The following is a 16220-nucleotide window of genomic DNA, read 5'->3' as shown; positions in this document are numbered from 1 at the left end:
GGAAGTTTGCCATTTTCATTTTACTTAAAAACTTTTTTTTTCAATCATCATGAAATTTAGCTAACAGCATCGTGGGACCGACTTGAACAAAGGATGTTTCTTGGATCTTTGAAATGCAGGATGGTTTGTAAATAACCTGCAAACAAATTTGATGGATAATTCCCCAAACAAGAAGTGAGGGCATGTCTTCCCAACGCTTTTATGTAATAATGCCAAATTTGGCACATATGTTTAGCAACATGACCTGATGTTAGCAAACAAGCTTAGCATTCATTTACAACTTGGAATGGCTACTGAAAACAGAAAATGAGGCAATATCTCAGCAATGGCTTGTCTAGTGCCATAAAATTTAATATATATGCTTGGGGAAAAGAACTGATGGTCCCCATGGCTACTGGTCTTTCTCCGTCACTACGGAGTGGAGTCAGAAGGTGCTCGGCGCCCAGACTTTTAGGGTTCCAGTTAATGTTTTAGGGTTAGGGTTGGTTTTTCAGGGTTAGAGTTATTAAACAGTGAAAAATATGGTAACGCTTCACGATTTTGCGTGTCATCCTTGCGCAGGGGCCATGCTAATCTTCTCTGTATCGTTCCAATTTTAGTATATGTGCTGCCATAGCAAGCACAAACCACACACCTGAAGGGCCCCTATAAGTGCTGAGGTTCCTCACAGCGTTTCCTGTCCGTGGTTAGAGCGAAAACACACAAAGTTCCTTCAGGAGACTCGAAGAACTGTCCTGATTAGACACACACACTACATGGAGTTTACAGATATAATGATTCCCCAAATTAACCATTAAACGCTTCAAAATTCTAAACATTTATCATTTTGTGTCTCAGACCGCAGAGGTGCATGCTGGGAGTATGGAGATCCGGGCACTCGCTGGTGTTCTGGTTGGTTCTCTGTGTGGTGATGTAATCAGTCCTTTGTTCTCATCATCAACCCCCATCCCTTCCCCATTGAGCCACAATTTTAAGAAAAATCGGAGCCACCAACAGAAATAAAAACCAAATTTGACAACTTCTGCTGTAGAGCACAATGTAAAAAAAAATCACTATGTTAAAAAAAACAAAAACAGGAATCTATGGCAGTCCACAGAACGCTTCTTGCACTTTTTAAGAAATTTGGCTCAGTGATAGAGGACAGTCTCAGCTACTTTACACAGCAATTTTGGTGTACTCCGCTCTAGCACCACCAACAGGACAAATGGAGACATACAGTTGCAATAATAAATCTGCAACATCGTGGAATGCCAAAGTTGACAAAAATTAAGTGAGGGCATATCTCAACCACAGCGTGATAAATTCAGAACAACGATAATAAGTGAGCGACGGTCCACGACCTAAGGTAGTAGGAGAAATTTTGTCTGGATTCACCTCTAGGGGGTGCTATAATCTAGAAATGACTCGAACTGCTCATAACTTTTAAACTGCTCAACATCAAGTCCTGATTCTTCTTTAGCTTGATTCCTTGGACGGTACCTTAGTGTTCTGCATGGAACGAATTTGGAATTTGCCAAAGAGGAAGTTTGCCATTTTCATTTTACTTAAAAACTTTTTTTTTCAATCATCATGAAATTTAGCTAACAGCATCGTGGGACCGACTTGAACAAAGGATGTTTCTTGGATCTTTGAAATGCAGGATGGTTTGTAAATAACCTGCAAACAAATTTGATGGATAATTCCCCAAACAAGAAGTGAGGGCATGTCTTCCCAACGCTTTTATGTAATAATGCCAAATTTGGCACATATGTTTAGCAACATGACCTGATGTTAGCAAACAAGCTTAGCATTCATTTACAACTTGGAATGGCTACTGAAAACAGAAAATGAGGCAATATCTCAGCAATGGCTTGTCTAGTGCCATAAAATTTAATATATATGCTTGGGGAAAAGAACTGATGGTCCCCATGGCTACTGGTCTTTCTCCGTCACTACGGAGTGGAGTCAGAAGGTGCTCGGCCCCCAGACTTTTAGGGTTCCAGTTAATGTTTTAGGGTTAGGGTTGGTTTTTCAGGGTTAGAGTTATTAAACAGTGAAAAATATGGTAACGCTTCACGATTTTGCGTGTCATCCTTGCGCAGGGGCCATGCTAATCTTCTCTGTATCGTTCCAATTTTAGCATATGTGCTGCCGTAGCAAGCACAAACCACACACCTGAAGGGCCCCTATAAGTGCTGAGGTTCCTAACAACGTTTCCTTTCCGTGGTTATTGCGAAAACACACAAAGTTCCTTCAGGAGACTCGAAGAACTGTCCTGATTGGACACACACACTACATGGAGTTTACAGATATAATGATTCCCCAAATTAACCATTAAACGCTTCAAAATTCTAAACATTTATCATTTTGTGTCTCAGACCGCAGAGGTGCATGCTGGGAGTATGGAGATTCGGGCACTCGCTGGTGTTCTGGTTGGTTCTCTGTGTGGTGATGTAATCAGTCCTTTGTTCTCATCATCAACCCCCATCCCTTCCCCATTGAGCCACAATTTTAAGAAAAATCGGAGCCACCAACGGAAATAAAAACCAAATTTGACAACTTCTGCTGTAGAGCACCCTACATGGTAAAGTTGTGTTTTTGATGAAGACTTTAAAATTGCATAAAGCTTATCACAATGTAAAAAAAATATCACTAAGTTAAAAAAACAGGAATCTATGGCAGTCCACACAACGCTTTTTGCACTTTTTAAGAAATTTGGCTCAGTGATAGAGGACAGTCTCAGCTACTTTACCCAGCAATTTTGGTGTACTCCGCTCTAGCACCACCAACAGGCCAAATGGGGACATACAGTTGCAATAATAAATCTGCAACATCGTGGAATGCCAAAGTTGACAAAAAGGAAGTGAGGGCATATCTCAACCACAGCGTGATAAATTTAGAACAACGATAATACGTGAGTGACGGGCCACGACCTAAGGTAGTAGGAGAAATTTTGTCTGAATTCCCCTCTAGGGGGTGCTATAATCTAGAAATGACTCAAACTGCTCATAACTTTTAAACTGCTCAACATCAAGTCCTGATTCTTCTTTAGCTTGATTCCTTGGACGGTACCTGAGTGTTCTGCATGGAACGAATTTGGAATTTGCCAAAGAGGAAGTTTGCCTTTTTCATTTTACTTAAAAACTTTTTTTTCAATCATCATGAAATTTAGCTCACAGCATCGTGGGACCGACTTGAACAAAAGATGTTTCTTGGATCTTTGAAATGCAGGATGATTTCTAAATAACCTGCAAACAAATTTGATGGATAATTCCCCAAACAAGAAGTGAGGGCATGTCTTCCCAACACTTTTATGTAATAACACCAAATTTGGCACATATGTTTAGCAACATGACCTGATGTTAGCAAACAAGCTTAGCATTCATTTACAACTTGGAATGGCTACTGAAAACAGAAAATGAGGCAATATCTCAGCAATGGCTTGTCGTAGTGCCATAAAATTTAATATATATGCTTGGGGAAAAGAACTGATGGTCCCCATGGCTACTGGTCTTTCTCCGTCACTACGGAGTGGAGTCAGAAGGTGCTCGGCGCCCAGACTTTTAGGGTTCCAGTTAATGTTTTAGGGTTAGGGTTGGTTTTTCAGGGTTAGAGTTATTAAACAGTGAAAAATATGGTAACGCTTCACGATTTTGCGTGTCATCCTTGCGCAGGGGCCATGCTAATCTTCTCTGTATCGTTCCAATTTTAGTATATGTGCTGCCGTAGCAAGCACAAACCACACACCTGAAGGGCCCCTATAAGTGCTGAGGTTCCTCACAGCGTTTCCTGTCCGTGGTTAGAGCGAAAACACACAAAGTTCCTTCAGGAGACTCGAAGAACTGTCCTGATTAGACACACACACTACATGGAGTTTACAGATATAATGATTCCCCAAATTAACCATTAAACGCTTCAAAATTCTAAACATTTATCATTTTGTGTCTCAGACCGCAGAGGTGCATGCTGGGAGTATGGAGATCCGGGCACTCGCTGGTGTTCTGGTTGGTTCTCTGTGTGGTGATGTAATCAGTCCTTTGTTCTCATCATCAACCCCCATCCCTTCCCCATTGAGCCACAATTTTAAGAAAAATCGGAGCCACCAACAGAAATAAAAACCAAATTTGACAACTTCTGCTGTAGAGCACAATGTAAAAAAAATCACTATGTTAAAAAAAACAAAAACAGGAATCTATGGCAGTCCACAGAACGCTTCTTGCACTTTTTAAGAAATTTGGCTCAGTGATAGAGGACAGTCTCAGCTACTTTACACAGCAATTTTGGTGTACTCCGCTCTAGCACCACCAACAGGACAAATGGAGACATACAGTTGCAATAATAAATCTGCAACATCGTGGAATGCCAAAGTTGACAAAAATTAAGTGAGGGCATATCTCAACCACAGCGTGATAAATTCAGAACAACGATAATAAGTGAGCGACGGTCCACGACCTAAGGTAGTAGGAGAAATTTTGTCTGGATTCACCTCTAGGGGGTGCTATAATCTAGAAATGACTCGAACTGCTCATAACTTTTAAACTGCTCAACATCAAGTCCTGATTCTTCTTTAGCTTGATTCCTTGGACGGTACCTTAGTGTTCTGCATGGAACGAATTTGGAATTTGCCAAAGAGGAAGTTTGCCATTTTCATTTTACTTAAAAACTTTTTTTTTCAATCATCATGAAATTTAGCTAACAGCATCGTGGGACCGACTTGAACAAAGGATGTTTCTTGGATCTTTGAAATGCAGGATGGTTTGTAAATAACCTGCAAACAAATTTGATGGATAATTCCCCAAACAAGAAGTGAGGGCATGTCTTCCCAACGCTTTTATGTAATAATGCCAAATTTGGCACATATGTTTAGCAACATGACCTGATGTTAGCAAACAAGCTTAGCATTCATTTACAACTTGGAATGGCTACTGAAAACAGAAAATGAGGCAATATCTCAGCAATGGCTTGTCTAGTGCCATAAAATTTAATATATATGCTTGGGGAAAAGAACTGATGGTCCCCATGGCTACTGGTCTTTCTCCGTCACTACGGAGTGGAGTCAGAAGGTGCTCGGCGCCCAGACTTTTAGGGTTCCAGTTAATGTTTTAGGGTTAGGGTTGGTTTTTCAGGGTTAGAGTTATTAAACAGTGAAAAATATGGTAACGCTTCACGATTTTGCGTGTCATCCTTGCGCAGGGGCCATGCTAATCTTCTCTGTATCGTTCCAATTTTAGTATATGTGCTGCCATAGCAAGCACAAACCACACACCTGAAGGGCCCCTATAAGTGCTGAGGTTCCTCACAGCGTTTCCTGTCCGTGGTTAGAGCGAAAACACACAAAGTTCCTTCAGGAGACTCGAAGAACTGTCCTGATTAGACACACACACTACATGGAGTTTACAGATATAATGATTCCCCAAATTAACCATTAAACGCTTCAAAATTCTAAACATTTATCATTTTGTGTCTCAGACCGCAGAGGTGCATGCTGGGAGTATGGAGATCCGGGCACTCGCTGGTGTTCTGGTTGGTTCTCTGTGTGGTGATGTAATCAGTCCTTTGTTCTCATCATCAACCCCCATCCCTTCCCCATTGAGCCACAATTTTAAGAAAAATCGGAGCCACCAACAGAAATAAAAACCAAATTTGACAACTTCTGCTGTAGAGCACAATGTAAAAAAAAATCACTATGTTAAAAAAAACAAAAACAGGAATCTATGGCAGTCCACAGAACGCTTCTTGCACTTTTTAAGAAATTTGGCTCAGTGATAGAGGACAGTCTCAGCTACTTTACACAGCAATTTTGGTGTACTCCGCTCTAGCACCACCAACAGGACAAATGGAGACATACAGTTGCAATAATAAATCTGCAACATCGTGGAATGCCAAAGTTGACAAAAATTAAGTGAGGGCATATCTCAACCACAGCGTGATAAATTCAGAACAACGATAATAAGTGAGCGACGGTCCACGACCTAAGGTAGTAGGAGAAATTTTGTCTGGATTCACCTCTAGGGGGTGCTATAATCTAGAAATGACTCGAACTGCTCATAACTTTTAAACTGCTCAACATCAAGTCCTGATTCTTCTTTAGCTTGATTCCTTGGACGGTACCTTAGTGTTCTGCATGGAACGAATTTGGAATTTGCCAAAGAGGAAGTTTGCCATTTTCATTTTACTTAAAAACTTTTTTTTTCAATCATCATGAAATTTAGCTAACAGCATCGTGGGACCGACTTGAACAAAGGATGTTTCTTGGATCTTTGAAATGCAGGATGGTTTGTAAATAACCTGCAAACAAATTTGATGGATAATTCCCCAAACAAGAAGTGAGGGCATGTCTTCCCAACGCTTTTATGTAATAATGCCAAATTTGGCACATATGTTTAGCAACATGACCTGATGTTAGCAAACAAGCTTAGCATTCATTTACAACTTGGAATGGCTACTGAAAACAGAAAATGAGGCAATATCTCAGCAATGGCTTGTCTAGTGCCATAAAATTTAATATATATGCTTGGGGAAAAGAACTGATGGTCCCCATGGCTACTGGTCTTTCTCCGTCACTACGGAGTGGAGTCAGAAGGTGCTCGGCCCCCAGACTTTTAGGGTTCCAGTTAATGTTTTAGGGTTAGGGTTGGTTTTTCAGGGTTAGAGTTATTAAACAGTGAAAAATATGGTAACGCTTCACGATTTTGCGTGTCATCCTTGCGCAGGGGCCATGCTAATCTTCTCTGTATCGTTCCAATTTTAGTATATGTGCTGCCATAGCAAGCACAAACCACACACCTGAAGGGCCCCTATAAGTGCTGAGGTTCCTAACAACGTTTCCTTTCCGTGGTTAGAGCGAAAACACACAAAGTTCCTTCAGGAGACTCGAAGAACTGTCCTGATTGGACACACACACTACATGGAGTTTACAGATATAATGATTCCCCAAATTAACCATTAAACACTTCAAAATTCTAAACATTTATCATTTTGTGCCTCAGACCGCAGAGGTGCATGCTGGGAGTATGGAGATTCGGGCACTCGCTGGTGTTCTGGTTGGTTCTCTGTGTGGTGATGTAATCAGTCCTTTGTTCTCATCATCAACCCCCATCCCTTCCCCATTGAGCCACAATTTTAAGAAAAATCGGAGCCACCAACGGAAATAAAAACCAAATTTGACAACTTCTGCTGTAGAGCACAATGTAAAAAAAAATCACTACGTTAAAAAAAACAAAAACAGGAATCTATGGCAGTCCACAGAACGCTTCTTGCACTTTTTAAGAAATTTGGCTCAGTGATAGAGGACAGTCTCAGCTACTTTACACAGCAATTTTGGTGTACTCCGCTCTAGCACCACCAACAGGACAAATGGAGACATACAGTTGCAATAATAAATCTGCAACATCGTGGAATGCCAAAGTTGACAAAAATTAAGTGAGGGCATATCTCAACCACAGCGTGATAAATTCAGAACAACGATAATACGTGAGCGACGGTCCACGACCTAAGGTAGTAGGAGAAATTTTGTCTGGATTCACCTCTAGGGGGTGCTATAATCTAGAAATGACTCGAACTGCTCATAACTTTTAAACTGCTCAACATCAAGTCCTGATTCTTCTTTAGCTTGATTCCTTGGACGGTACCTGAGTGTTCTGCATGGAACGAATTTGGAATTTGCCAAAGAGGAAGTTTGCCATTTTCATTTTACTTAAAATTTTTTTTTTCCAATCATCATGAAATTTAGCTCACAGCATCGTGGGACCAACTTGAACAAAGGATGTTTCTTGGATCTTTGAAATGCAGGATGGTTTGTCAATAACCTGCAAACAAATTTGATGGATAATTCCCCAAACAAGAAGTGAGGGCATGTCTTCCCAACGCTTTTATGTAATAATGCCAAATTTGGCACATATGTTTAGCAACATGACCTGATGTTAGCAAACAAGCTTAGCATTCATTTACAACTTGGAATGGCTACTGAAAACAGAAAATGAGGCAATATCTCAGCAATGGCTTGTCTAGTGCCATAAAATTTAATATATATGCTTGGGGAAAAGTACGGATGGTCCCCATGGCTACTGGTCTTTCTCCATCACTACGGAGTGGAGTCAGAAGGTGCTCGGCCCCCAGACTTCGAGGGTTCCAGTTAATGTTTTAGGGTTAGGGTTGGTTTTTCAGGGTTAGAGTTATTAAACAGTGAAAAATATGGTAACGCTTCACGATTTTGCGTGTCATCCTTGCGCAGGGGCCATGCTAATCTTCTCTGTATCGTTCCAATTTTAGTATATGTGCTGCCGTAGCAAGCACAAACCACACACCTGAAGGGCCCCTATAAGTGCTGAGGTTCCTAACAACGTTTCCTGTCCGTGGTTAGAGCGAAAACACACAAAGTTCCTTCAGGAGACTCGAAGAACTGTCCTGATTGGACACACACACTACATGGAGTTTACAGATATAATGATTCCCCAAATTAACCATTAAACGCTTCAAAATTCTAAACATTTATCATTTTGTGTCTCACACCGCAGAGGTGCATGCTGGGAGTATGGAGATTCGGGCACTCGCTGGTGTTCTGGTTGGTTCTCTGTGTGGTGATGTAATCAGTCCTTTGTTCTCATCATCAACCCCCATCCCTTCCCCATTGAGCCACAATTTTAAGAAAAATCGAAGCCACCAACGGAGGTAAAAACCAAATTTGACAACTTCTGCTGTAGAGCACCCTACATGGTAAAGTTGTGTTTTTGATGAAGACTTTAAAATTGCATAAAGCTTATCACAATGTAAAAAAAAATCACTACGCTAAAAAAACAAAAACAGGAATCTATGGCAGTCCACACAACGCTTCCTGCACTTTTTAAGAAATTTGGCTCAGTGATAGAGGACAGTCTCAGCTACTTTACACAGCAATTTTGGTGTACTCCGCTCTAGCACCACCAACAGGCCAAATGGGGACATACAGTTGCAATAATAAATCTGCAACATCGTGGAATGCCAAAGTTGACAAAAATTAAGTGAGGGCATATCTCAACCACAGCGTGATAAATTTAGAACAACAATAATACGTGAGTGACGGTCCACGACCTAAGGTAGTAGGAGAAATTTTGTCTGAATTCACCTCTAGGGGGTGCTGTAATCTAGAAATGACTCGAACTGCTCATAACTTTTAAACTGCTCAACATCAAGTCCTGATTCTTCTTTAGCTTGATTCCTTGGACGGTACCTGAGTGTTCTGCATGGAACGAATTTGGAATTTGCCAAAGAGGAAGTTTGCCATTTTCATTTTACTTAAAATTTTTTTTTTCCAATCATCATGAAATTTAGCTCACAGCATCGTGGGACCAACTTGAACAAAGGATGTTTCTTGGATCTTTGAAATGCAGGATGGTTTGTCAATAACCTGCAAACAAATTTGATGGATAATTCCCCAAACAAGAAGTGAGGGCATGTCTTCCCAACGCTTTTATGTAATAATGCCAAATTTGGCACATATGTTTAGCAACATGACCTGATGTTAGCAAACAAGCTTAGCATTCATTTACAACTTGGAATGGCTACTGAAAACAGAAAATGAGGCAATATCTCAGCAATGGCTTGTCTAGTGCCATAAAATTTAATATATATGCTTGGGGAAAAGTACGGATGGTCCCCATGGCTACTGGTCTTTCTCCGTCACTACGGAGTGGAGTCAGAAGGTGCTCGGCCCCCAGACTTTTAGGGTTCCAGTTAATGTTTTAGGGTTAGGGTTGGTTTTTCAGGGTTAGAGTTATTAAACAGTGAAAAATATGGTAACGCTTCACGATTTTGCGTGTCATCCTTGCGCAGGAGCCATGCTAATCTTCTCTGTATCGTTCCAATTTTAGTATATGTGCTGCCGTAGCAAGCACAAACCACACACCTGAAGGGCCCCTATAAGTGCTTAGGTTCCTAACAACGTTTCCTGTCCGTGGTTATAGCGAAAACACACAAAGTTCCTTCAGGAGACTCGAAGAACTGTCCTGATTGGACACACACACTACATGGAGTTTACAGATATAATGATTCCCCAAATTAACCATTAAACACTTCAAAATTCTAAACATTTATCATTTTGTGCCTCAGACCGCAGAGGTGCATGCTGGGAGTATGGAGATTCGGGCACTGGCTGGTGTTCTGGTTGGTTCTCTGTGTGGTGATGTAATCAGTCCTTTGTTCTCATCATCAACCCCCATCCCTTCCCCATTGAGCCACAATTTTAAGAAAAATCGGAGCCAATAACTGAGGTAAAAACCAAATTTGACAACTTCTGCTGTAGAGCACCCTACATGGTAAAGTTGTGTTTTCGATGAAGACTTTAAAATTGCATAAAGCTTATCACAATGTAAAAAAAAAATCACTACGTTAAAAAAACAAAAACAGGAATCTATGACAGTCCACACAACGCTTCTTGCACTTTTTAAGAAATTTGGCTCAGTGATAGAGGACAGTCTCAGCTACTTTACCCAGCAATTTTGGTGTACTCCGCTCTAGCACCACCAACAGGCCAAATGGGGACATACAGTTGCAATAATAAATCTGCAACATCGTGGAATGCCAAAGTTGACAAAAAGGAAGTCAGGGCATATCTCAACCACAGCGTGATAAATTTAGAACAACGATAATACGTGAGTGACGGTCCACGACCTAAGGTAGTAGGAGAAATTTAGTCTGAATTCACCTCTAAGGGGTGCTATAATCTAGAAATGACTCAAACTGCTCATAACTTTTAAACTGCTCAACATCAAGTCCTGATTCTTCTTTAGCTTGATTCCTTGGACGGTACCTTAGTGTTCTGCATGGAACGAATTTGGAATTTGCCAAAGAGGAAGTTTGCCATTTTCATTTTACTTAAAAACTTTTTTTTTCAATCATCATGAAATTTAGCTAACAGCATCGTGGGACCGACTTGAACAAAGGATGTTTCTTGGATCTTTGAAATGCAGGATGGTTTGTAAATAACCTGCAAACAAATTTGATGGATAATTCCCCAAACAAGAAGTGAGGGCATGTCTTCCCAACGCTTTTATGTAATAATGCCAAATTTGGCACATATGTTTAGCAACATGACCTAATGTTAGCAAACAAGCTTAGCATTCATTTACAACTTGGAATGGCTACTGAAAACAGAAAATGAGGCAATATCTCAGCAATGGCTTGTCTAGTGCCATAAAATTTAATATATATGCTTGGGGAAAAGTACGGATGGTCCCCATGGCTACTGGTCTTTCTCCGTCACTACGGAGTGGAGTCAGAAGGTGCTCGGCCCCCAGACTTCGAGGGTTCCAGTTAATGTTTTAGGGTTAGGGTTGGTTTTTCAGGGTTAGAGTTATTAAACAGTGAAAAATATGGTAACGCTTCACGATTTTGCGTGTCATCCTTGCGCAGGGGCCATGCTAATCTTCTCTGTATCGTTCCAATTTTAGTATATGTGCTGCCATAGCAAGCACAAACCACACACCTGAAGGGCCCCTATAAGTGCTGAGGTGCCTAACAATGTTTCCTTTCCGTGGTTAGAGCGAAAACACACAAAGTTCCTTCAGGAGACTCGAAGAACTGTCCTGATTGGACACACACACTACATGGAGTTTACAGATATAATGATTCCCCAAATTAACCATTAAACGCTTCAAAATTCTAAACATTTATCATTTTGTGCCTCAGACCGCAGAGGTGCATGCTGGGAGTATGGAGATTCGGGCACTCGCTGGTGTTCTGGTTGGTTCTCTGTGTGGTGATGTAATCAGTCCTTTGTTCTCATCATCAACCCCCATCCCTTCCCCATTGAGCCACAATTTTAAGAAAAATCGGAGCCAACAACTGAGGTAAAAACCAAATTTGACAACTTCTGCTGTAGAGCACCCTACATGGTAAAGTTGTGTTTTTGATGAAGACTTTAAAATTGCATAAAGCTTATCACAATGTAAAAAAAAAATCACTACGTTAAAAAAACAAAAACAGGAATCTATGACAGTCCACACAACGCTTCTTGCACTTTTTAAGAAATTTGGCTCAGTGATAGAGGACAGTCTCAGCTACTTTACACAGCAATTTTGGTGTACTCCTCTCTAGCACCACCAACAGGACAAATGGGGACATACAGTTGCAATAATAAATCTGCAACATCGTGGAATGCCAAAGTTGACAAAAAGGAAGTCAGGGCATATCTCAACCACAGCGTGATAAATTTAGAACAACGATAATACGTGAGTGACGGTCCACGACCTAAGGTAGTAGGAGAAATTTAGTCTGAATTCACCTCTAAGGGGTGCTATAATCTAGAAATGACTCAAACTGCTCATAACTTTTAAACTGCTCAACATCAAGTCCTGATTCTTCTTTAGCTTGATTCCTTGGCCGGTACCTGAGTGTTCTGCATGGAACGAATTTGGAATTTGCCAAAGAGGAAGTTTGCCATTTTCATTTTACTTAAAATTTTTTTTTTTCAATCATCATGAAATTTAGCTCACAGCATCGTGGGACCAACTTGAAGAAAAGATGTTTCTTGGATCTTTGAAATGCAGGATGGTTTGTCAATAACCTGCAAACAAATTTCATGGATAATTCCCCAAACAAGGAGTGAGGGCATGTCTTCCCAACGCTTTTATGTAATAACGCCAAATTTGGCACATATGTTTAGCAACATGACCTGATGTTAGCAAACAAGCTTAGCATTCATTTACAACTTGGAATGGCTACTGAAAACAGAAAATGAGGCAATATCTCAGCAATGGCTTGTCTAGTGCCATAAAATTTAATATATATGCTTGGGGAAAAGTACTGATGGTCCCCATGGCTACTGGTCTTTCTCCATCACTACGGAGTGGAGTCAGAAGGTGCTCTGCGCCCAGACTTTTAGGGTTCCAGTTAATGTTTTAGGGTTAGGGTTGGTTTTTCAGGGTTAGAGTTATTAAACAGTGAAAAATATGGTAACGCTTCACGATTTTGCATGTCATCCTTGCGCAGGGGCCATGCTAATCTTCTCTGTATCGATCCAATTTTAGTATATGTGCTGCCGTAGCAAGCACAAACCACACACCTGAAGGGCCCCTATAAGTGCTTAGGTTCCTAACAACGTTTCCTTTCCGTGGTTAGAGCGAAAACACACAAAGTTCCTTCAGGAGACTCGAAGAACTGTCCTGATTGGACACACACACTACATGGAGTTTACAGATATAATGATTCCCCAAATTAACCATTAAACGCTTCAAAATTCTAAACATTTATCATTTTGTGTCTCAGACCGCAGAGGTGCATGCTGGGAGTACGGAGATTCGGGCACTCGCTGGTGTTCTGGTTGGTTCTCTGTGTGGTGATGTAATCAGTCCTTTGTTCTCATCATCAACCCCCATCCCTTCCCCATTGAGCCACAATTTTAAGAAAAATCGAAGCCACCAACTGAGGTAAAAACCAAATTTGACAACTTCTGCTGTAGAGCACCCTACATGGTAAAGTTGTGTTTTTGATGAAGACTTTAAAATTGCATAAAGCTTATCACAATGTAAAAAAAATTCACTACGTTAAAAAAACAAAAACAGGAATCTATGGCAGTCCACACAACGCTTCCTGCACTTTTTAAGAAATTTGGCTCAGTGATAGAGGACAGTCTCAGCTACTTTACACAGCAATTTTGGTGTACTCCGCTCTAGCACCACCAACAGGCCAAATGGGGACATACAGTTGCAATAATAAATCTGCAACATCGTGGAATGCCAAAGTTGACAAAAATTAAGTGAGGGCATATCTCAACCACAGCGTGATAAATTTAGAACAACGATAATTTGTGAGTGACGGTCCACGACCTAAGGTAGTAGGAGAAATTTTGTCTGAATTCACCTCTAGGGGGTGCTGTAATCTAGAAATGACTCGAACTGCTCATAACTTTTAAACTGCTCAACATCAAGTCCTGATTTTTCTTTAGCTTGATTCCTTGGACGGTACCTGAGTGTTCTGCATGGAACGAATTTGGAATTTGCCAAAGAGGAAGTTTGCCATTTTCATTTTACTTAAAATTTTTTTTTTTCAATCATCATGAAATTTAGCTCACAGCATCGTGGGACCAACTTGAAGAAAAGATGTTTCTTGGATCTTTGAAATGCAGGATGGTTTGTCAATAACCTGCAAACAAATTTGATGGATAATTCCCCAAACAAGAAGTGAGGGCATGTCTTCCCAACGCTTTTATGTAATAACGCCAAATTTGGCACATATGTTTAGCAACATGACCTGATGTTAGCAAACAAGCTTAGCATTCATTTACAACTTGGAATGGCTACTGAAAACAGAAAATGAGGCAATATCTCAGCAATGGCTTGTCTAGTGCCATAAAATTTAATATATATGCTTGGGGAAAAGTACTGATGGTCCCCATGGCTACTGGTCTTTCTCCGTCACTACGGAGTGGAGTCAGAAGGTGCTCTGCGCCCAGACTTTTAGGGTTCCAGTTAATGTTTTAGGGTTAGGGTTGGTTTTTCAGGGTTAGAGTTATTAAACAGTGAAAAATATGGTAACGCTTCACGATTTTGCGTGTCATCCTTGCGCAGGGGCCATGCTAATCTTCTCTGTATCGATCCAATTTTAGTATATGTGCTGCCGTAGCAAGCACAAACCACACACCTGAAGGGCCCCTATAAGTGCTTAGGTTCCTAACAACGTTTCCTGTCCGTGGTTATAGCGAAAACACACAAAGTTCCTTCAGGAGACTCGAAGAACTGTCCTGATTGGACACACACACTACATGGAGTTTACAGATATAATGATTCCCCAAATTAACCATTAAACGCTTCAAAATTCTAAACATTTATCATTTTGTGTCTCAGACCGCAGAGGTGCATGCTGGGAGTATGGAGATTCGGGCACTCGCTGGTGTTCTGGTTGGTTCTCTGTGTGGTGATGTAATCAGTCCTTTGTTCTCATCATCAACCCCCATCCCTTCCCCATTGAGCCACAATTTTAAGAAAAATCGAAGCCACCAACGGAGGTAAAAACCAAATTTGACAACTTCTGCTGTAGAGCACCCTACATGGTAAAGTTGTGTTTTTGATGAAGACTTTAAAATTGCATAAAGCTTATCACAATGTAAAAAAAAATCACTACGTTAAAAAAACAAAAACAGGAATCTATGGCAGTCCACACAATGCTTCCTGCACTTTTTAAGAAATTTGGCTCAGTGATAGAGGACAGTCTCAGCTACTTTACACAGCAATTTTGGTGTACTCCGCTCTAGCACCACCAACAGGCCAAATGGGGACATACAGTTGCAATAATAAATCTGCAACATCGTGGAATGCCAAAGTTGACAAAAATTAAGTGAGGGCATATCTCAACCACAGCGTGATAAATTTAGAACAACAATAATACGTGAGTGACGGTCCACGAGCTAAGGTAGTAGGAGAAATTTTGTCTGAATTCACCTCTAGGGGGTGCTGTAATCTAGAAATGACTCGAACTGCTCATAACTTTTAAACTGCTCAACATCACTCCTGATTCTTCTTTAGCTTGATTCCTTGGACGGTACCTTAGTGTTCTGCATGGAACGAATTTGGAATTTGCCAAAGAGGAAGTTTGCCATTTTCATTTTACTTAAAAACTTTTTTTTTCAATCATCATGAAATTTAGCTCACAGCATCGTGGGACCAACTTGAACAAAAGATGTTTCTTGGATCTTTGAAATGCAGGATGGTTTGTAAATAACCTGCAAACAAATTTGATGGATAATTCCCCAAACAAGAAGTGAGGGCATGTCTTCCCAACGCTTTTATGTAATAACGCCAAATTTGGCACATATGTTTAGCAACATGACCTGATGTTAGCAAACAAGCTTAGCATTCATTTACAACTTGGAATGGCTACTGAAAACAGAAAATGAGGCAAAATCTCAGCAATGGCTTGTCGTAGTGCCATAGAATTTAATATATATGCTTGGGGAAAAGTACTGATGGTCCCCATGGCTACTGGTCTTTCTCCATCACTATGGAGTGGAGTCAGAAGGTGCTCTGCGCCCAGACTTTTAGGGTTCCAGTTAATGTTTCAGGGTTAGGGTTGGTTTTTCAGGGTTAGAGTTATTAAACAGCGAAAAATATGGTAACGTGGTTTTGCGTGTCATCCTTGCGCAGGGGCCATGCTAATCTTCTCTGTATCGATCCAATTTTAGTATATGTGCTGCCGTAGCAAGCACAAACCACACACCTGAAGGGCCCCTATAAGTGCTTAGGTTCCTCACAGCGTTTCCTGTCCGTGGT

General features: G+C 40.7%; 1 protein-coding gene and 11 non-coding genes across 12 annotated transcripts in view; all 12 read right to left on the bottom strand.

The window, feature by feature from the left end:
- The window catches only part of dnah10 (dynein axonemal heavy chain 10), a 226809-nt gene that overhangs the window by 25487 nt on the left and 185102 nt on the right, over window positions 1–16220 (bottom strand). The gene's annotated exons all lie outside the window — the stretch shown is intronic.
- Window positions 517–623, bottom strand: LOC128317358 (U6 spliceosomal RNA). The gene has a single exon (XR_008300871.1). It is a non-coding gene; the product is annotated as a U6 spliceosomal RNA (small nuclear RNA).
- On the bottom strand, window positions 2037–2143 carry LOC128317405 (U6 spliceosomal RNA). Its single transcript, XR_008300918.1, has one exon. It is a non-coding gene; the product is annotated as a U6 spliceosomal RNA (small nuclear RNA).
- Window positions 3609–3715, bottom strand: LOC128317430 (U6 spliceosomal RNA). Its single transcript, XR_008300943.1, has one exon. It is a non-coding gene; the product is annotated as a U6 spliceosomal RNA (small nuclear RNA).
- LOC128317357 (U6 spliceosomal RNA) lies at window positions 5128–5234 on the bottom strand. The gene has a single exon (XR_008300870.1). It is a non-coding gene; the product is annotated as a U6 spliceosomal RNA (small nuclear RNA).
- On the bottom strand, window positions 6648–6754 carry LOC128317356 (U6 spliceosomal RNA). Its single transcript, XR_008300869.1, has one exon. It is a non-coding gene; the product is annotated as a U6 spliceosomal RNA (small nuclear RNA).
- On the bottom strand, window positions 8168–8274 carry LOC128317429 (U6 spliceosomal RNA). Its single transcript, XR_008300942.1, has one exon. It is a non-coding gene; the product is annotated as a U6 spliceosomal RNA (small nuclear RNA).
- On the bottom strand, window positions 9745–9851 carry LOC128317366 (U6 spliceosomal RNA). Its single transcript, XR_008300879.1, has one exon. It is a non-coding gene; the product is annotated as a U6 spliceosomal RNA (small nuclear RNA).
- LOC128317355 (U6 spliceosomal RNA) lies at window positions 11323–11429 on the bottom strand. Its single transcript, XR_008300868.1, has one exon. It is a non-coding gene; the product is annotated as a U6 spliceosomal RNA (small nuclear RNA).
- LOC128317387 (U6 spliceosomal RNA) lies at window positions 12901–13007 on the bottom strand. The gene has a single exon (XR_008300900.1). It is a non-coding gene; the product is annotated as a U6 spliceosomal RNA (small nuclear RNA).
- On the bottom strand, window positions 14478–14584 carry LOC128317385 (U6 spliceosomal RNA). Its single transcript, XR_008300898.1, has one exon. It is a non-coding gene; the product is annotated as a U6 spliceosomal RNA (small nuclear RNA).
- LOC128317390 (U6 spliceosomal RNA) lies at window positions 16054–16156 on the bottom strand. The gene has a single exon (XR_008300903.1). It is a non-coding gene; the product is annotated as a U6 spliceosomal RNA (small nuclear RNA).

This window comes from Pangasianodon hypophthalmus, chromosome 24 (assembly GCF_027358585.1).
Source record: "Pangasianodon hypophthalmus isolate fPanHyp1 chromosome 24, fPanHyp1.pri, whole genome shotgun sequence".
Lineage (NCBI taxonomy): Eukaryota > Metazoa > Chordata > Actinopteri > Siluriformes > Pangasiidae > Pangasianodon > Pangasianodon hypophthalmus.
The sequence above is the reverse complement of the archived record's forward strand: the minus strand, read 5'-3'. Positions and strand labels throughout refer to the sequence as shown.